Source organism: Bombyx mandarina, chromosome 06, assembly GCF_030267445.1.
Source record: "Bombyx mandarina strain Sakado chromosome 06, ASM3026744v2".
In the NCBI taxonomy this organism is placed as follows: Eukaryota; Metazoa; Arthropoda; class Insecta; order Lepidoptera; family Bombycidae; genus Bombyx; species Bombyx mandarina.
The window spans coordinates 3,434,055-3,456,695 of NC_143213.1; the positions used below are offsets into that span (position 1 = coordinate 3,434,055).

The window sequence follows — 22,641 nt, forward strand, 5'->3', positions numbered from 1 at the left end:
TCTTGAAAGGTAGTGAAACCCCTTAACAACACCATGTTCAATAATCAAGAATGGTCCTTCCAGCAAGACTCGGCGCCAGGTCATAAAGCTCGGTCTACGCAGTCTTGGTTGGAAACGAACGTTTCGGACTTCATCAGAGCTGAAGACTGCCCGTCGTATAGTCCCGATCGTAATCCGCTGGATTATGATTTATGGTCAGTTTTAGAGAGTACGGTTTGCTCTAAACGCCATGATAATCTGGAGTCTCTAAAACAATTCGTACGATTGGCAGTGAAAATTTTTCCCATGGAAAGAGTGCGTGCTTCTGTTGATAACTGACCTCAACGTTTAAAGGACTGTATTGCAGCCAATGAAGACCACTTCGAATAAGCTTTTTATACTTTAAATTGTTTTATATTTATGTATTAAACTAACACACTGTAAAAGTAATAAATTTGATTTGCAATATATTTTTTTTCCTTTGTCTCAGTATTTATGGCAAGACTAGGTATGTAATTTATATTTCCGACCCCGAAATTTAGTTATACAAATTTAGCCCAGAAAAACATGTAGAGCAATAAAAAAATTCTAACTTACTTATGATTTGTTGTTGTAGAACTAGGGTACCCCGATGGTACATAGGGCCCTTACAAGTTGTCTCCGCTTGACCCTCGGTCCGGCATCTGGGGGACGGCGGGATGGATGTAATATGCTCTGCGTAAGCCCTGTCCCGCCGTCTCAATAGCTCCGACTGGGGGTCCGGGGCAGGGCGCCGGCTGTGAACGGCAGGAGTTTTTAGTGAGGTTCAACTCCCACATCTCGCTGTCCACAGTGCGTCGCCTAGTATGTATAAGGCGACCACTGGTGGTAGGACCTCTTGTGAGGCCGCACAGGTAGGTACCACCGCCCTGCCTATTTCTGCCGTGAAGCAGTAATGCGTTTCGGTTTGAAGAGCGGGGCAGCCGTTGTAACTATACTGAGACCTTAGAACTCATATCTTTTTTTATTTTTATTACTTAGATGTGTGGACGAGCTCACAGCCCACCTGGTGTTAAGTGGTTACTGGAGCCCATAGACATCTGCAACGTAAATGCGCCACACACCTTGAGATATAGTTCTAAGGTCTCAGTATAGTCACAACGGCTGCCCCACCCTTCAAACCGAAACGCAATACTGCTTCACGGCAGAAATAGGCGGGGCGGTGGTACCTACCCGTGCGGACTCACAAGAGTTCCTACCACCAGTAATTACGCAAATTATAATTTTGCGGGTTTGATTTTTATTGCACGATGTTATTCCTTCACCGTGGAAGTCAATCGTGAACATTTGTTGAGTACGTATTTCATTAGAAAAATTGGTACCCGTCAGCGAGATTCGAACACCGGTGCATCGCTCGATACGAATGCACCGGACGTCTTATCCTTTAGGCCACGACGACTTGTGTAAAGTATCTCAAGGTGGGTGGCGGCATTTACGTTGTAGATGTCTATGGGCCCCGGTAACCACTTTACACCAGGTGGGCTGTGAGCTCGTCCACCCATATATGCAATAAATAAAAAGGTTTTCTTCTGTACGCAGTTGCCACTCAAAAGCGATCAATGCTCCGTTGACTCCGCTACGCCTATGATTTACCCTTTTATTTCTAACTAGCGACCCGCCCTCGCTTCGCTTCGGAAACATTAAAACACACATGAAACCAAAAAAAAAAAAAGAAAAAAAAAATTAAAAAAAGTAGCCTATGTTCATCAGGGACAATGTCGGCTTCTAATGGAAAAAGAATTTTTCAAATCGGTCCAGTAGTTTCGGAGCCTATTCGAAACAAACAAACAAACAAATCTTTCCTCTTTATAATATTAGTATAGATATAGATTGAGCTGAGCAGATGACATGAATCAGGAGGGTTTTCACCCTAGAACAAACACACACGCAAACACAAGGTTAATTATAAATTTTATTTTTTCAGAACCCACATTAACAACAAATAAACATTACTTCAAAAAGAGTTCGAAGAGGAAAAAATGTGCCGGTTGCTATAAAAAGCTCCGAATATTTCTAACTAGTAGAGAGGCTGACAAAAAGTTAAAAAAATTCATACAGAATGCGTTGAATGCAACAAATATTTCTGCCTAGATTGCTTCAATGAAAAACATATTACAGTCGTTTCGAATTAAATAAAAGCTTACTTAATTAATTTTTATAAATTAAACTGGTCGATATTTTTATTTCGCATCACTAAAATATGTGTAAAACTTTCGTTAAGTGCGGCACGAACTGCCTTAGATCTTGTACTTTATTTTACCTAGAGACTCTAAGCAAACTAAGTTGTCGACGTACATACGACGTACATTTAAACTTAGATCAATCCTTTCGTTATTTAAAATGATTAAAACAATTAACTTTTTTATACAAAAGCCAAACAAAATGATTTTAGTTTTTAAAACGTCAGGGGGTTCACTAAGCACCGTGCGGTGCACGACAATGCTTTCAGTACAAGGTCTAATATGTCCCGTACCGTAGGAATGGAATGTACAGATGTAGATACAGTCTATGACTCGGGAAAACTGTATTTTTTTCCTACCCATTCGCTGGTAGCCTAAAAGGCTATTCCAGTTACGCCCGGACGGGTAGGTGAGCTCACGGGCTCAACCTGAGAGAATTTGCTAACTTTAGCCCTAGTAGAGCCTTGCTTCGCAGAATTTACCACCGGATCGGAATCAAGACCCACTGAGAAGATCCGGCAAGAAACTCGGTGGGCTGTTTCTATGGGTTAGTTCGGTCGTCAACCTCTTTCGATGAGGACGGTAACCGATGCTTAAGGGTCCACCGAGAGTGAATTCGGGGAATTCGACAAGACATCTTTCCGGCGACCAAGGCTTTGCGTTGCCTTGTCGCGGTCGGTTAAGAAAATGGCACAAAGTAATCAAGTACTAAAGGTTAAATTCAAAAGCATCAAAATTATGAAGAAATAAAAACAATCCGTAACTTAGACAAGAAAAAGAAAGGATTATAAATAATAATAATAATAATAAACCTTCGAAAGATAACAAACATCTTAAAGGCATTAAAGATACGAGTGCTAGAGTATACCGTGATCATAGAAAGCTGCAAGAAAATTATGATGAAAAATTAGAAAAAACAGAATAGAGATTGGAAATAGACAAGGAGAAGAAGAGATTAGGAAGCAGGAAATTCGAATTTGAGATCAATGGTCTTTTTGGAAGAACCTGAGAAACCACATCCAGCGGTTCTGTTTCAATTCTCATACTTGCGCACTCTCACAGGAACTAACGATTAGTAGACTACCACTATTCTACGCTCAAGCCCGATAAAATAACAAAATAAAACAATTCACGTAGCACTCCTCTTAAAAAAGTCAGTCCTAAAATTTGGGTGCAAAACTAAAATATGTTTTATAAAAGTTTGAGGGAATTATATATTTTGAAGTCGTCGTGGCCTAAAGGATAAGACGTCCGGTGCATTCGTATGTAGCGATGCACCGGTGTTCGAATCCCGCAGGCGGGTACCAATTTTTCTAATGAAATACGTACTTAACAAATGTTCACGATTGACTTCCACGGTGAAGGAATAACATCGTGTAATAAAAATCAAACCCGCAAAATTTCAATTTGCGTAATTATTGGTGGTAAGACCTTTTGTGAGTCCGCACGGGTAGGTACCACCTCCCTGCCTATTTCAGCCGTGAAGCAGTAATGCGTTTCGGTTTGAAGGGTGAGGCAGCCGTTGTAACTATACTGAGACCTTAGAACTATATCTCAAGGTGCGTGGCGCATTTACGTTGTAGATGTCTATGGGTTCCAGTAACCACTTATCACCAGGTGGGCTGTGAGCTCGTCCACTCATCTAAGTAATAAATAAATAAATAAAACGTAATCAAATAAACATCTTTTGATATATCTCTATATCATATATAATACATATTAAAAAAACGGCGAGGTTAGCTAAGTATAAAAGGAGACGGAAAATCGTGGGCCAAAAATGTAATAACTTGGAATGTAGTCTAAAAAATTTGTCATATTTTTTTATATAAGAATATAAAAAATCACCTCAATCCTCTTTCTGGGACCGGAGAAAAATGAGAAAGTTAGTTTTTGTCGGTATAACGGTGTGATCGATTTAATTAATCGATTACAAGATTATAAAAAGAAAAACATTGCACTAGGTAATTAATGCAAAGTAATTAAATGAGCGATTTATACTTGTTGTATACAAGTGCGGTATACACCGGATTTAATTGCGATTATATACATAAATGAAGAAAAAGTCTATTATTACTTAACAAAGTAATATGATTATCGATTTGAAATCGATTAAAATCGATTGTATTTTTGATGACAGCTTTGACAGTAAGCTGACATGACGTTTGTTCATAGATTATACAATTATTTTTTGGCGCTTGTTGGTTTTTTCTGCTCTACACGTTTTGTGTCTTCGACGCATTTTGAGTGTGTATCTATCGGGCTGTTTTTATATGTTCAACGATCACTGCTATAATATTACGGATTCCAACTCTGCCAGCCTTGTACGACAATTGCTTCTACACTGGACACCGAAGATCGCTCACACGTTTGACTTGAAATTGTTGCATTGGATACTGTTGAAATTATGGATCGCTGTGTGAATTGTGGGATAGCAATTCCATATTCCATATATCATTGATATTCACTTCGATCAATAATAGTACTAGATTACGGATCAGGAACAAAAATAAGACGCTCCAGTGGCCACGTTTGCAGACACGAAAACATCTTCATTTCTTAGAAAAAAGTTTAATAATGTTAACGACTTCAGTTTATTATAAACCTTAATACTTAAACATAAAGTTTAATTACCATTGCAAAATATAGGTATTTAGGTCCTTTCGTCAGAAAAAGAATATTATGGAATAAATTTAAAATGTCACTTGAACATAAAAAGTCATCAGTACAAAAATATTTATTCTAAAATGATACTTAAAGCCTAATTTATAAGGTTAAAAATATTTGTTTAAAATTTCGTGCTTATTGTATTGTGGAACTAGATGTAGTTCTTGGTATTACATTTCAATGTTCAGAACACAGTAAGTATTGAAAGACATAGAGTTGCAGAATATACATATTTGTTTTAGGTTTGTTTTGTATGGTCGCAACTATTTTTGACCGATTCAAAAAAGTAGTAGATAATATTTTACATTGCCGCTATTACAACAAATAGGTGATAAAAAATAAAATTGAATAAAGTAAAAAAATATGAAAGGAAACACGAAACATGTTTTCCACGTATTCTTTATACAGAAGTTATTAAAACAATAATGTAGGTTTAATTAACTTTAAACAGATTCAGTTTGTTATAAAGCTGTCTTTTAGAAGTCATTTTTATATGAGCGGTTTCTTTTTTACAAATATAATGTAATCTTATATCAATGAATTTTTCTATAATCAGTTTAATTTAGGCTTATTTTATGGCTGTGTTTGTTTCCCCCAGAAAACAAATCCTTTTCAGCATATACGCTTAAAATATTTACACATACATATAAAGTTTTTTTAATACTTTTTTTGCATTGATTTGCCACCACCATTGAACAATTCTAGAATTTTTATAAGAGTTCTATATTTCTTCTCCTCTTTCTTTCGCGACAATATATATCCATTGTGCACAGCGACAAGGGGCTACTAGGAAATCTACAAACAAAAATAACATTATAAAATAACAAAACTACTCTATGCATTCCCTGTCCAAGAATAGGTGATGTTTGTTACAATAGTTGGTGCCTTGTTGCAAACATTGGCCAAACAATTACAATATTCGTAAATTGTGTTTTATTTACAATATAATTGTGTTTATTATTTTATGAAAAACACTTAATAATATAAATTTACCAAAAAAAGATATTCCTTCCAAAACCTTGGTGTTACGGTGGTTTTTTACTCAGTTTTTGAACGCGCATTGCAGCGTTTTGACGTCTTAGTGTTGGCTATGATTGGACCATACTAATTTGAAATAAGACCACAAATTTTTATTTGTGGTCTTATTTTTCGGGCCGCTTTTGAAGCGCTAATCGCGAATCTAGTAGTATTATTGATCGAAGGATATTCATTCATAATATGACATTTAAAAGATTATCCAATGGATATAATAAACATTTACTTATGCTTAAATAAGTTATTATTCAGCTCTTTTAAAGAGATTGTAACATAACCTAACTTTTACTAAATCTTGATTAACTCGGCTCTCAGATTGAGAAAACTTTAATAATTTTCAGCAAGGTACTGATAAATCTGAATCTATTAATTCATATTAGTTTCATCATGTTACATTCGGGCCCAAAAATGTATGTAATCGTTTCAGTCTCCTTTACTGGTAGGCTAAACTCAGCTAGCCCAGAAATCGAAATATACAAATACAAAATGCTTAATAGAAAACCTTTGTAAGGAGAGTGTGAACTACTTTAGAAATTATGGGCAGGTACATAATAATATGTATATGATTTGCTTTACATACAAGCAATTGAAACATCGCCTAAACCATACACATTGGACCATACTACCCCATGCATACGCAAGCTTATATTCAATTTAATGAGTATATTTTTTATTCATACATTTGTTGTAATTTGATTTTTTTATTACCTAAACGGGTGGACGAGCTCCCGGCCCACCTGCTGTTAAGTGGTTACCGCAGCCCATAGATATCAATAACGTGAATGCCACCTTGAGATATGAGGTCTAGGTATCAGTTTTTACAGTTCAACGGCTGCTCCACCCTTCAAACCATTTACCCATTACAGCCCCATGGCAATCGTTAAATATACATATATACATATCTATATTTGACGTTCTATAACTGCAAGAATTCTTCCGATACCTAGGGTCTGTTATCCAAAGCGACGGTGAACTGGATCGTACTGTGAGGCACAGAATTGATGCAGGATGGATGAAATGGCGGCAGGTCACGGGCACCATATGTGACTCACACATTCCTCTTCCCCTAAAAGGGAAGATATATAAGACCTTAATAAGGCCTGCCGTCTTGTATGGATCACCTTGTTGGACAACAAAAGTGGCGGATGAAAAGCGATTGCATGCAGCAGAGATGCGAATGTTGCGATGGATGCGTGGAGTAACGAGAATGGATAGAATACGGAATGAATATGTTAGAGGAAGTCTGAAAGTGGCACCTGTGACAGAGAAGCTGAGGAGTGCGCGTTTGGGATGGTATGGACATGTGATGAGACGAAATGAAAATGAGGTAGGTAAGAGAGTGTTAACTATGAATGTGGAAGGATATAGAGGAAGAGGTAGACCTAAGAAGAAATGGATAGATTGTGTGAAGACGATATGGGTAAGAGGGGAGTGAACGAAGAAATGGTATATGATAGAAGAGTATGGAAGGAGAAAACATATTGTGCCGACCCCAGGTGACTGGGAGAAGGGCAGGATAATGATGATGTATTAAAAAGACATACAGTTAAATAAAATTTTATGTTCTGTTTAAAAAGCGATTTTCTTTCTTTTTCCTTTCTTCAGTAGCTATTAATGTGTTTCCTTGTCGCCAATGTTGTTTTGCAAATAGTTTTTTTCATTTGTCGATAACAAAACAAACAAGAAACTTTATATATAAAATCAAATCTAAATCTTTATGTGTTAGTCGTTATGGTCCAATTTCTATCACTGAGTGTAAACTTTAGTTTAGGCTAAAAAGGCATGATCAATCAGACATAAAAAAGACAAAAAAAATATTGATACAAGAATAGTGCTAACGGCTTAGTTTTGATAATTTATATTATAGTATTGTGTTGCGTAAAATCTTCATATAAAGGCGATTTGTGTTCTTTATAGACTAAAACGGCTGAACTGATTTCGATTAAATTTTCAGGAAATCTTCAACTTGGCCTAGCATCTGATCCTGTGGGATTCGGTAACGATTATTTCAAAGTCAAATCATAGATCGGCCAACAAAGCGTGCTGGGTTTGACTAGTTATTCTCACAGCATTCGTCCGGGCCGTAACGTACTCAATCTTTGATTTCAGGTACAATAACATACGAAATTATTACGACACATAGAGGTGTCAAGCTTCTGATGATCGACCAGTACACATTCAGCAGGCCATGTAAAAAGGCTCGGAGTAACACTTGGACTTGCTCGGGTAGAACATCGCAAGCCTGCCAAGCGAAACTCATTATCCACGGCGACACTCTTAAGGCATGGAACCTAACGCACAATCATCCACCTCCCTATTATGTGAAAACGAATGAAGGTTTTTATTATAGATCGAAAATCATTTCATAATATGCCTACTTTGGAATCTTATTTATTACAAGAAAAGACGTCAAGTTTCTTAATCCTAGGGAGGAACATTCTGATAAAATTTGAGATTATAAAAAATAATTAATTAAAATCATTGATTGGAAAAGTGCAGGTTTCATATGTACATATGTGTACATAGAATTATTGAGATTTTATTAAAACTAGACGATGATCGAGCTTTGCTCGGTTTTTTTTTTGATAAATTGTGTTTTTTAGAAATAATATTTAAATACGAATTACCTATTTATAAAATGATGAAATATTCCAAGATCCTTTAGGACACAAATAATATAAATAAACAATTCATTTTCTTGGTCTAACCTTAAACCAAACATTGCATTCAATTATGAAAAATAGTATTATTATTCGCCAATAGATGTCGGGAAGAGTCATAAAGTTGATTATTGAAAACACGAATAAAACAACATTTTCTGAAAATAAATCGTAACTATCGATACTAATCGATTATATCTATATATATAATCGAATTGCTCGTTTAAAGGTATAAGATTACCATTTAAATATTAGCAATTAAAACAAATAAAAATTGTAAATAATTATGAACACACACAAATGAGTATAAATTCTGGTCACTGTAGTAGTCTAAATTTCCGTTTGGATTCGGATTGCTCGACTTGCAGTCCGATCCAGTGCTGTATAATTGGGCAGTCCAGATCCATTCTCCGGGCAAGCTTAAAATAAGCTTTCACCGAAAATGGTTTAAGTAAGATTGTTTAAATTAATTATTTTTTAAGAAACGGGTCAAATGCTATTTCCAATACAGGCATTTTAACAAATCTCCAGTCTTTTATTCCTAATACGAATTATTCCTAAGCCTGGCGGATGTATTTATAGAGGGTAATAATGAATGAGGGTAATAATATTTGAGTATAAGTACTCAAATATACATGAGGGGATTTTACATATTTGCATTAAAAAAACTATTTTCACTTCAGGCGAAATAACATACGAAATTATAAACACAAACAGTGAGTGTTTGTGGTGGTTTTTCATAATTGCATTAAAAAAATAAGGATGAATTAACCTGTTTTTTTTGTTTCTTTTTTATTTCAGGCGAAATAAAATACGAAGTTATAAAGACTAATAGAGGCGTCAACCTTTTGATGATCAATAGCTATACTTTCACGAAAAACTGCAGATACGGTTATACGTGGACTTGTTCCCAGAGAATGTCGCAAACCTGCAAAGCGAAGCTGGTCATCCACGGCGATTCCATAAAATCGCATCACTTATCCCATAACCATCCGCCTCCTCGTTATATGAAAACGTCTGATGGTATTTTTATTAAGATAACGTAGTAACGTCAAAGTTTGGTATCGGTGCTGAAGCATGAAGCTAGTTTGTTGAAGCTAGTTGAAGCTAGCTTTTTGAAGTGAAACTTCTAATGCAATTTCCAGGAAGGTTGCGTTAAACATTTAACGCTACCATACTAGAAAGAGACAGAGCGAGAGCGAATGCATGGCATTCGAACGCATGCGCGTAGTATACCTGTTAAAGCCCGGTTCCGACGGTATATCTAACCGCGTTATTAAACTTCTACCCATCCAACTCATCGTGATGTTGGCATCTATTTTCAATGCCTCTATAGCTAACTGTATCTTTCCCGCGGTGTGGAAAGAAACGAACGTTATCGGCATACACAAACCCGGTAAACCAAAAAATAATCCGATGAGTTACCGCCCGATTAGCCTCCTCATGTCTCTGGGCAAACTGTATGAGCGTCTGCTCTATAAACGCCTCAGAGACTTCGTCTCATCAAAGGGCATTCTCATCGATGAACAATTCGGATTCCGTGCAAATCACTCATGCGTACAACAGGTGCACCGCCTCACGGAGCACATTCTCGTAGGACTTAACTGACCAAAACCGATCTACACGGGAGCCCTCTTCTTCGTCGTTGCAAAAGAGTTCGACAAAGTCTGGCACAACGGTTTGATTTTTAAACTTTTCAACATGGGCGTACCGGACAGTCTCGTGCTCATCATATGAGACTTCTTGTGTAACCGCTCTTTTCGATATCAAGTAGAGGGAACCCGCTCCTCCCCGCGACCACTCACGGCTGGAGTCCCGCAAGGCTCCGTTCTTTCTCCGCTCCTATTTAGTTTATTTGTCAATGATATTCCCCGGTTGCCGCCGACCCAGCTAGCATTATTCGCTGACGACACAATCGTTTACTACTCAAGTAGAAACAAGTCCGTAATCGCGAGTAAGCTCCAGAGTGCAGCGTTAACCCTCGGACAGTGGTTCCGAAAATGGCACAAAGACATCAACCCAGCGAAAAGCACAGCAGTGTTATTTGAAAGGGGAAACTCACCGCTTATTTCCTCCCACATTAGGAGGAGAAATATCACACCCCCGATCACCCTCTTCGGCCAACCTATACCCTGGGCCAGGAAGATCAAGTACCTGGGAGTCACCCTGGATGCATCCATGACATTCCGCCCGCATATAAAAACAGTCCATGACCGTGCCGCATTTATTCTCGGCAGACTCTATCCCATGATCTGTAAGCGGAGTAAAATGTCCCTTCGGAACAAGGTGACACTTTACAAAACTTGCATAAGGCCCGTCATGACTTACGCGAGTGTGGTGTTTGCTCACGCGGCCCGCACACACATAGACACCCTCCAATCCCTACAATCCTGCTTTTGCAGGTTAGCCGTCGGGGCTCCGTGGTTCGTGAGGAACGTCGACCTACACGACGACCTGGGCCTCGAATCGATCCGTTACTTGGATAAGGCTATGCGTCATGATAATCGTCTTACCGTTGCCGCCGCTGATTACTCCCCGAATCCTGATCACGCAGGAGCAAGTCACCGTCGTCGCCCTAGACACGTCCTTACGGATCCATCAGATCCAATAACTCTTACATTAGATACCTTCAGCTCTAACACTAGGAGCAGGCTGAGGAACCCCGGTAACCGTACTCGTAGAACTCGACAAAGAGGTCGACGTGCAACCTAACCCATGCATCAGCCCGCTGAGTTTCTCGCCGGGTCTTCTCAGTGGGTCGCGATTCAGATCCGGTAGTAGATTCATTCGCGAAGCAATTGCTCTTGAGTTGTTAGGTCTCCTTCGGAGGCGCTCGGGCAGTTGTTAGCAAATCCCACCCCTCCTGGCTGAGCCTTTGCTCGCCCACCTGTCCTGGTGAAGCTGGAAAGGCCTCCGGGCCACCAGTAACATTTCAATCATAAAAAAAAACCTGTTAAAGGTCAGCGCGAGCGTGACGAGTAGCGTCCAATATTTTGATGAAGTATTTAAAAATATATATATGTATTTCTCTTTCTATCTATAATTTAAAATATATATAATATAAATGTTGAAGATGTCGCATCTCTTATACACAGCATTCCCTATTACAAGAGCAATCTGATTTAAGGATGAATAATAATTAAAACCACAATACTACACATCGAAAAGAAGTTTCACTTCATTCACATGCACCAAGTTGCACGCGCACCGTTTTTTTGTTTGTTAAAAATACTAATTGTAGACTACAGTGCTATAGTATAGTTATGGAATCTTATTAGTAGAGTTTTAGAATAGCGTTATAAATTGTAATGAATTCGTGAAGGCAGAAAAGGATAAGACATGTAGATCTGGCCCACGAGACTATAACTACCTAGTCAGGTCATAAATTCTGTCACATGTTTAATGTAAAATAATTAAAACAAGTTTATTCATTATGTAACCATTCATATACCAAAATGAACTTAACAAAACATAGATTCTTATGACACTAAAGTTTATTCAAAATGACCTCCGTGATTTTGAATACAGGCCTTCAATCTGCGCGGCCAGTCGTCTATCGCAGCACGAACGAGGTCCATGTCAATATCGGCGGCTGCCTTAATCAAGGATGTCTTGAGTGACTCCAAATTGGGATGAGGCTTTGAGCACGCCTTTTCCTCCAAGTGTTGCCATATCTTGTAATCTAACGGATTCAAATCTGGACTGGAGGAAGGCCGGTCTTCGTGCTGGATGAAGTCGATTTCACGCGCCGCCAGCCAGTCTTGTGTGCTCTTCGCTCTATGAGCTGGCGCCGAATCTTGTTGGAATACCCAGTGCCTGTTATTGAACATGGTATGAGAAACAGGTTCCACAAGGTTCGTCAGGACTGTATTTTGATACACATCTGCATTCGTTTTTACAACTTTCTCACAAAAATGTACCTCTGTTAAGCCCCAATAAGAAACTCCCAACCATACCATGAGCGAGGATGGAAAATGACCTCGTTGGACACGCGGAATACGGTTGCTCGCTTCTTCACTACTGTGTGCGTACACCTTATCATTTTGTTTGTTGTAGCTCTCTTCTACGGTTAAATTTTTTCATCCGAAAAAAGAATTTCCCGATATTTTTTTCCCGCGTACCGCTTCAGCAAAGCGCGGCATCTCTTCAGTCTCAGGTCAGTAGACGAGCATTCAAACGATGTCCTGTTTTTCTTCGATATGCCCGAAGCCCTAAGTCTTCATTTAACACCCTTTTCACCGTGGTTATGCTTAACCCCATCTGAAGGGCCAACAGTTTCTGCTTACGTTTGGGATTTCTTTGAATTCGCGCCTTCACAGCTTTTATCACTGCTGGAGTCCTAACAGACCGAGGGCGACCACTTCTTGACCTGTCATCTACACTAGAGTCTTCATTGTATCGTTTGATGGTACGATAAACGAATCTTTTGGTTATATTCAAATTTTTCAGTATGTTAAAAATTTGAATTGGCGCGTAACCGCAACGATGCAACGCAATAACTGCAACACGATCTTCTTTAAGCGTCCACTCCATATTTAAAAATGAGTAAAATTCTAAAAGTATACATTTTTATTTTCATGAACAATTCGAAATTCGAATTCAATAAACTTTTTTGTGGCCAGCATTCTAAAAGAAAAGTTTTTACTGTGTGACAATACTTATGACCTGACTAGTTATTTAGCGTGTTCTTTCAACTGTCATTATTTGGATAGTTATGTCGATGCACGATAGGAATACTTTGCTTTGTATCAATGACATAAGAAGATTTCTGTGGTTGGGTTAAAGGTCTGGGGCAGGGAGCGATCATTCTTAATACATTACGCATCCCAAGAAGGTTTCTCGGTTTGTGCCGTGAAGAACATCACCAGCGACAAAATTTTAAACTATTTAAAAAAAATGTATTCATGAATACCTCCTTTTATATTTATTTTAATATTGAATAATTGGATAAATAAATATATTGAAAAAAAAAGTTATAGCCTTTTATTTAGATATGTTACTACACACATACAAGAAACATACACATAAAAGATTAGATTTTCGAATTGTCTAGTTTTGTTTGTTTTGCTTATTTACTGTAGATACGTTGACTAGTCGGAAAAGGCCTTATACGAATTTCTCCATTAATTTCTTTCTCGAGGCAATATGTTTCCGATCATTCCTAACTCCTAGTCTAAACGGAGCACCGAGTACGCAGATCTAAGAAACGATCATAGAAATTCAGACTATTACTAGTTTAAAAAAAAGAGAAAGTTATATTTTGTCATTGAAGGGACTTAAGGGACACTACCCCACCTACCACCCTACCTATTTCCGTGAAATTTACTGGTGGCAGGACGTCTTGTGAGTACCACCATCCTGCCAATTTCTGCCGTGAAGCAGTAATGCGTTTCGGTTTGACGGGTGGGGCAGCCGTTGTACTGTAAAAACTGCGATCTTAGAACTAATATCTCAAGGTATGTGGCGGCATTTACGTTGTAGATGCTTATGGGCTCTGGTGACTATTTAACATCAGATGGGCCGTGAGTTTGTCCACACACCTAAGCGATAAAAAAAAACTGTTAGGAATATAATTCGTAGATAGCGTGATACAATACAGTGCTGTAATCTTCGATTTCAGGTGTAATAAAATTCGAAGTTATCAAGACAAATAGAGGTCACAGTCTTCTAATGATCAACAGTTATACGTTCAACCAGCCTTCCAAAACTGCCAACACCTGGACCTGCTCGAGCAGGACGTCGGTGCAGGCTTGCAAAGCGAGAGTCATAAAGGACGGTAATACCATAAAATCGCATTTCTTGTACCACAATCACGCTCCTCCGATTTACAAGAGAACGGCTAGTGGTGTTTTTATCAAAATCTCGTAGGTTTTCTTCTATAGGGAATTGTGGGTTTAGTTGTCGATTTTGTACGTGGGCGAGTGAAGGCTGTCGCCCCTTGAGATGTGAGGTGGGAGTTTGTCATTCAAAGTAATTAGCATGTCTTTGAAACTTGCATTGCAAGATTGCTTTGCGGCAGAAATAGGCGGGTTCGTTTTTCTAGTACGATATTTTGCCTTCGGTAATTACTACTTACTTTACTGGTGGTAGGACCTCTTGTGAGTCCGCGCGGGTAGATACCACCACCCTGCCTATTTCTGCCGTGAAGCAGTAATGCGTTTCTGTTTGAAGGGTGGGGCAGCCGTTGTAACTATACTGAGATCTTAGAACTTATATCTCAAGGTGGGTGGCGCATTTACGTTGTAGATGTCTATGGGCTCCAGTAACCACTTTACACCAGGTGGGCTCGCCCACCCATCTAAGCAAAAAAAAAAAAACACCCTATCTTCATGTTATTATAAAATAGCTTCGTTCCATAAATTAACGATAAAAAATTTAAATAATAGTATAATGTCTTAAAAAATAATTGTCTTTGCAATATTTGTATATTTAACGTAGTTCCATAAAGTAACGGTAAAAAATTTAACAATTAATATAGTGTTTAAGAAAAAAATCCTTGCAATATTTATCTGCCTAAGTTAATTTTGATTCACGATTATATAAAATTTCAAATTAAACAAATATTACATAAATACACAGATAAATAATTATGAATCATTTAAGTTAGAAACGTACAGAGTACCTACAAGAAAGCTTTATTTATTTATTGTTACAGTGAAAGACATGAACTGTGGAGTGCTTTTCATTTTATTAATGTTCTTATGAATGCATAATAAACCATTTAAAAAAAACTGCGGATATTTTACTGCCCATTCCAAGAATATTTATTCATTGTAATGTTAACGCTACGGATATAGCGTTACACAAATTCGATTTTTTCACCAACAAATGCGTTTAAGTAAACGGCATTGTGTGAACGCACTAAGGCTTGAATTACAGAATCTAAATGAGCTAAAATAAATTTCACACTGTCATTGTTGTAGTCCTAGGGTACCCCGCTGGTACATAGGGCCCTCACAAGTTGTCTCCACTTTACCCTGTTTTGCGCTTGCTCCTTGACATCACTCCAGGTCACGTTGGCAGTTCTCATCTCACTCTCTACGGTGCGTCGCCAAGTGTGTATAGGGCGACCAGGTCTTCTCCTGCCAAGCGGTTGCCACTCAAACGCGATTGATGCTGCGTTGACTCCGCTGCGCCGTAGAGTGTGTCCTATCCAACGCCATTTCCGATGAGCAATGTCTTGCGCGATGGGATTTTGGTCACATTTAGTCACTGTCATGTACACACAATACTTAATACACCTTAATACTCAGCAATTAGTTAATTAATTAAATGCTCGAAAACCCAAGCAAACACCCACTCATCGTTTTGTTTGTGTTTGTTTTTATTTTATATTTTAAATACATTAATAAAATTAACAATATTTTATACTTCACGGAAGGTGTGGGGTAGTGTGAGCCCGCATAATTTGCTACCACAAGCCTACTTCTGCCGCGATGCTATCATGCGTAGCAATCTGAAAAGCAATAACTACAATGGTAGATTCCAGAATGAGTATATGAAATAGAATGAGTTTGCTTTTTCGTAATTTAAAATTAAAAGATGAGTGTAAATGCCATCCAATCAATAAAAAAACCTTAAATAATATCTCTGCAAATCACGTAAAAATAAATAATATCACAGAACCCTATTAATATATTTTAAATAGACTATCTACTCATTGCGTCTTATCTATGTTTTTTATCTAATACGATCAATCCATTAAAGCTCTTTTTTTTTAATATTATTTTTACATTTTTTTTCTTACATCAGCGCACTCTTCTAACGTTTTGTTAATTTAATTGGTTTATTAAATTTGACAATTTGTTGTTAAATATATTGTAGTTGACTTTATTTAGCTTTTATATAAAATACAATTACTTACCTTTAGTTGCGTTATAAAAAAATGATCAAGGGACTATACACCTATCTTATTGATTACCACCCATGCTTTGTGATGTATTTATTATCAGAGATGACGACAACGAATAAAATATGCATCCCGAATACTTTTCTTCGGTTTATGCTAATCGCAGACATAGTTACAACTACTTACAACTATTAGGCCAAGCTCAAGAAACTTAAGTAGTTATGAAAAAAGAATAAAATAGTTTGTAGTTTTAACTACTTGGAACTGATCTTTTTTTTTTCATAAAATCTCATCATATTTTTAACTATTTTCTAAAATAAATACACGACTGAGTTCTAATCAATTTTCTTTATAATTTCAGCTGAAATCAAGTATGAAATAATAAAAACGAATAGAGGCGTCCATCTTCTAATGATAGACAGTTACACGTTCAACAAAACCTCAAGAATGGCTAACACTTGGACTTGCTCAAGTCGAATGTCGCAGTGCTGTAAAGCTAAACTCATTATTCACGGGGACACCATAAAGTCATGTTTCTTAGGCCACAACCACCCTCCTCCGCATTATATGAAAACGGCTAATGGCGTTTATATCAAAGTAGTGTGAGGTTAACGCCAAAAGCACAAATGACCAGTTTCTTAGGCACGACCCAATCTGTTTATAGAATAAAAATCGTATCAATAGTTTTTAATATACAAGATTATTATATTTTATTAAATGTTATAAAATAGCGGGTAATGTACAAGAGACAACGGGCCATCAATCAGTCTAAAATTCAGGAGTACCTTTGGATTAACAAAACATTATTATAGAAGCTTCTAAAATTCTGTACAAATTAATTAATATACAGCTGTTTATTTATTTACTTAAGAGTGAACGTTATTTACTGGCATTAGGAGCCTTTTATTAGCTTGCTTTAGTGTTATGTTTGGTAGTTTTCCAATTACAGTATAAGAGCGCATTATGCGGCATAATGCTCAACGTTGAATGTTCCAACTACAGCAACGCTGCGCACAATCGAGCACTCTCAAAAGTACTGCTCTCGCGTGATGCGTGCAATCGATACCGACTCAGTGACAGAAAATTGACAAGTGTTTTTTCTTTAAGTTGGCATTGATCGAAATTTTGTTTATATTATCGTTAGTAATATTATTTAATGTTGAAAAAATTGTAAGGCTTTCGTTTCGTCGTAGTTTCTTAGAAATATCAATGTTAATTAAAACTGTGCTAACTTAGCGCACTCTGCTGATGCATTTGAAAACTAAATCACGTTCCAATTAAGCTTCAGCATAATTCGGCATTGTGCGTCACTGAGTCGCATTATGCTCTGTAATTGGAAAACTACCTTTGTGTGTAACGAAATATTTCAATTCATTTACTCTGACTTCAAAACGTCCGATTAACTTGAAAATTTACTATCGCATTAACGACAGATGATTACAAATACAATAATTTTTTAACATCTCTCTAATATACTATAGCGAGATCAGTATAAGTAGGTAAAAATTTTTTTTTAGTTTTTTATTAATATTTAAGGGTATTTTTGTTTAAAAAATCGATTTATTAGTGATGAAGCATCTTCAATATGTTTGCGGATGGATGGTCACTGGAAATCAAATTAAACTACAATGATACAGCCATAGAAATATGACTTGTTAATTAATGGATAAAGATTGAAAATATTCAAGCGAGTTTATGAAGCGTTTTTAATATTTTTCAAAGATATTTAATAAATAAAAATCTATACGCCATGTTGGTATTAAATTATCTCGCAACTTGAACAAATAATTTATTCACCACGAACTTCTATTACGAAGTAAATCACTGTTCGATTTGGAAATCTATTACGAATATGCATTATGGATGTTGTTACGGACGATATCTTTCAAAAGCACTTTTTTCTGTCATTGTGTGTATCTGGAGATTATTTTAAGTAACCGTCTTTTGATTTCAAAGAAAGTTTAGTTTTTTTATATATAAATTATTCGTATTCCTACACTAATAATATTTATATATTTTTTTAAATTTAGATTTCGGACATGTATAGGTTTAGTTAATATGACTAACCTAAAAGTGAAAGTAATAGCTGATAAGTGAATAAACATAGAGTATTTTTTGTCTTCAAACAAAACTTTCTTCCATTTTTATAATACACTAATTGTATATTGAACTCTGAGCTAAATACCTAAATGTTTTTTTTTGTATATATTTTATATGCCTATCAATTAAATGACTGGACTTCATTTACATCTGATTTTTAATTCTGTAATAAAAGACCGAGAGACGAGCTTACAATTTAGTGTACGTAGTTGCGTGTAATAAAAATCAAACTCGCAAAATTATAATTTGCGTAATTACTGGTGGTAGGACCACGCGTGAGTCCGCGCGGTTGGGTACCGCCACTCTGCCTATTTACGCCGTGAAGCAGTAATGCGTTTCGGCTTGAAGGGTGGGGCAGCCGTTGTAACTATACTGAGACCTTAGAACTCATATGGGTGGGTGGCGGCATTTACATTGTAGATGTCTATGGGCTCCAGTAACCACTTAAGACCAGGTGGGCTGTGAGCTCGTCCACCCATGTAAGCAATAAAAAAAAAACAGGATTTGTTTCCGTCTATAAATAAATCGCATATTTTGTAAATATTTCTAAAAGTTTCTGCAAAACCCGAGCGATATCTAACCGATTTAACTTTTCATTTCAGCTGAAATAAAATACGAAATCATAAAGACAAATACAAACTTATATCTTCTAATGATCGATGATTACACATTCAACAGAACCGTGAGCGTGGCTGACACTCACACTTGGACTTGTTCTAGTCGAATGACGGATTATTGTAAGGCCAAACTACTAATCCAGGGTACTAATGTGAAAACGTGTTTCTTGGGCCACAACCATCCGCCTCCTCGATATTTGAAAACCTATAATGGTGTCTACGTCAAAATGGGATGAAATCAAAAGTAAAAATTTTTGGCTAATCGTTTGACTTGAACCCAAATATTAGAAGAGTTTTTCGTAAAAGTTTACTAGATGATGACCCCCCCCCACCCATTTTATAATAATTCCAGTAATTTTCAATTCCTAATTAACACTAAAATATATCGCAAAAGTTAATATTTTAAATTTTACACTGCCTTAGAACATAATCAGTTTTTTTCTTTTCCTGTACATTTTACATTTTCAGAGATGTGCCCTTTTCGAAATTGCATATTCAATTAAATTAAACTAGACGATGATTTTTTTTTGATAACGCCATCTTGTTGTGTCTTTAAAGCGGTTAGTTGCCCTCAATTAAGAAAAATAGTATTATTATTCGCCAATAGATATCAGGAAGAGTTGATTATTGAAAACACGAATAAAACAACATTTTCTGAAAATAAATCGTAGCTAGATCGATTTATCGTCCCCGAAATCCCCGTATACTAAATTTTATGAAAATCGTTGGAGCCGTTTCTGAGATTCAGATTATATACATATATATTAATATAGAAGAATTGCTCGTTTAAAGGTATAAGATATGTGTTCTTAGTTTTAGTCAAGATTTTTAGATTAAATTAGTACGCTTTGAACTAAACGGGAATGGGGATGTAAACTAGTTGAAAATGAAATAAAAATATTTTTGATGGTTTAATCGCGCGTTTTTTTTAAAATATTATTTCCGATGTTTAGAAAATTTTAGTTTAAGTGGTTACGGTGTACATCACAGGTAATATTCGTTAATGTTTGAACATTTTGCCAACTACAGTCTATAGTTTTAATTTAGAAAAATCCTAGACTTTTACGTTTCATTTCACACAGAATAAGCTAAATAGTATATTGAGGTTTGGCTGTTTGTTTGACTTGGTTATTTATCGTCACGATAAGAATATCCCAGTTTGAATATTTGGATATCATCAAAGTTCTCGGCGCCACTGTCCACTAATACCAACTAATAAAAAGTCAACTAATAAAAAATGTGAAAATTCAAAATGCGTAGTGTTTTATTTGAAAATTATTCTCAACAAGTAAGCACGTAACTAAAAACATCAACTTCAGTACCAACATATTTCCACCTCTATTTTAACTCTGATGAAGCATAACGCTCCTATTGACAACGAACCGTCTGATAGCCAAGTTTGTTTGTGTGTTTGCAGCGAGCGGAAGCTGACTATTAAAAAACTGTTAGATTATATAGAATTTGTTAAGACACATGTTTCGATTACAGTCTCTGAGGGCTGAAGCGCATAAATTTTACTTAAACAATTATATTATTTAATTTTCAATATGTTTAAAAAGGTAATATACTCGCATATGTACATTCAAGTTCATATAACGAATGATCGCATTGTTGGTTTTTTTTTATTGCCTTGCTGGAGTAGGTTAAATGTGGAATTATCATTTACTATCATATTGAAAAAATTAAAAATATGTATTCTCGTAAGAGGAGAAGCTACAAGCTGGTCTGAATTCAAGTTAGAAAAATTCAATAGGAAATATACTACTATACGATTGCTTTATCAGACAATGTCGCCGTCAGCGTTCACTTATCAAGCATGTTATTGTCCACAGGTCCGTTGACGTTCGAAATAATACCGACAGCACGTGGTGGTCACTTAATAATGGTGAAGAATTACACATTTTCAAAGCTATCGAAAGTATCGAAGACGTGGTTCTGTTCGAGCAGACTCTCGAAGGATTGCAAAGCGCGAATCGTTTTCAACAAACAAAATTCGGTATGCTCGTACGATTTGAGTCATAATCATTCGCCACCCGAATATATTCGGACGAATAATGGCTTGTTTGTCAAAGTACGGGCAGGTAGCTAATGTTAGTGCTAAATATTAGCATATCGACGCTTGAAAGGCCAACATGACTAAGCGACAATAACTGCTTTGTACATAAATGATAGGCAATAACCATATTCGATGCGCAAAAAAAATATATTTCTAGGTCTATTAAAATCATTTCAATCCTACAGTTACTAGCTAGATTCTACTAAAGCTAGATTCGTTAAAATAAATTTTGTTTTCAGGTATTTCAACTTTAAATTAGTATACTGTAAAATTCACGCATTGTCGCTTAGTCACGTTTGCATTTCAATATATAAGTCGTCGTGGCCTAAAGGATAATACGTCCGGTGCATTCGTGTTGAGCGATGCACCGGTCTTTCGAATCCCAGGCGGGTACCACTTTTTCTAATGAAATACGTACTCAGCAAATATTCTCGATTGACTTCCACGGTGAAGGGACAACATCGTGTAATACAAATCAAACCCGCAAAATTATAATTTGCGTAATTACTGGTGGTAGGACCTCTTGTGAGTCCGCGCGGGCAGGTACCACCACCCTGCCTGTTTCTGCCGTGAAGCAGTAATGCGGTTCGGTTTGAAGGGTGAGGCAGCCGTTGTAACTATACTTGAGATCTTAGAACTTATATCTCAAGGTGGGTGGCGCATTTACGCTATAGATGTGTATGGGCTCCAGTAACCACTTAACACCAGATGGGCTGTGAGCTCGTCCACCCATCTAAGCAATAAAAAAAATATATATATCGTTACGATCGAAACATATCGTTTGGGAAAGGGCTTACAGATACTTTTGGTAGTCTTGTTAGACCTTCTTACTAACCAAAAGGTGTAGTATGTTATGGCTATGTCGCTGTAACCGGTGCACGCACCTTACAGTTCCCCATCCCCCCCAAAAACCCCAACCTTGCTTTATCTCACCCCTACCCAGCGTGGCAGGGAGATCACGCCCGGGCAGGGTTAGTCCCGAGACCCGTACCGTGCACGCGTTAGGGGGTATGATGACGTATAGTATGGTGTAGTATTTGAAGTATGCGTTCATTTAAAATATGGTAAAAAATCCATAATATTATATTGTTCTGTGCCGCGCTCGATAGTGATGTTAATACTGTATTAGAATTAGAACATAAAATGAGAATTATTATAAGTTAGTATAAGAGAAATTATTATTAGTTTTAAATGAATATGGCGTTATTTAATTTTTTCTTTTAATTATTCAAATTTTAAACTATATCTGCATAGTATTATAGAAAAAATATATAACATAGTTTTTAAGTACTTCCACTAAATTTATGGTTTTAAATATTCTAAAATAGTCTAAGTCTACTCGTATAAGCTCTCCGTAAAATTTTGTTTCTAATAATATAATGAGAAATTAAATGCTATACAAAATTAAAGGTTATATTGATGTTGTTCATAATTACTTTAGTGTGTTTTATAGTAAAATTTG

General features: G+C 36.7%; 1 protein-coding gene and 1 long non-coding RNA gene across 6 annotated transcripts in view; one reads left to right on the plus strand and one right to left on the minus strand.

Annotated features, from left to right (window-relative positions):
- Positions 1 to 22,641, minus strand: part of LOC114239888 (uncharacterized) — a 471,744-nt gene that overhangs the window by 102,062 nt on the left and 347,041 nt on the right. The window lies entirely within an intron of this gene.
- On the plus strand, positions 6,071 to 9,081 carry LOC149502794 (uncharacterized). Its single transcript, XR_016323209.1, has 2 exons — positions 6,071 to 7,893; positions 8,007 to 9,081. It is a non-coding gene; the product is annotated as an uncharacterized LOC149502794 (long non-coding RNA).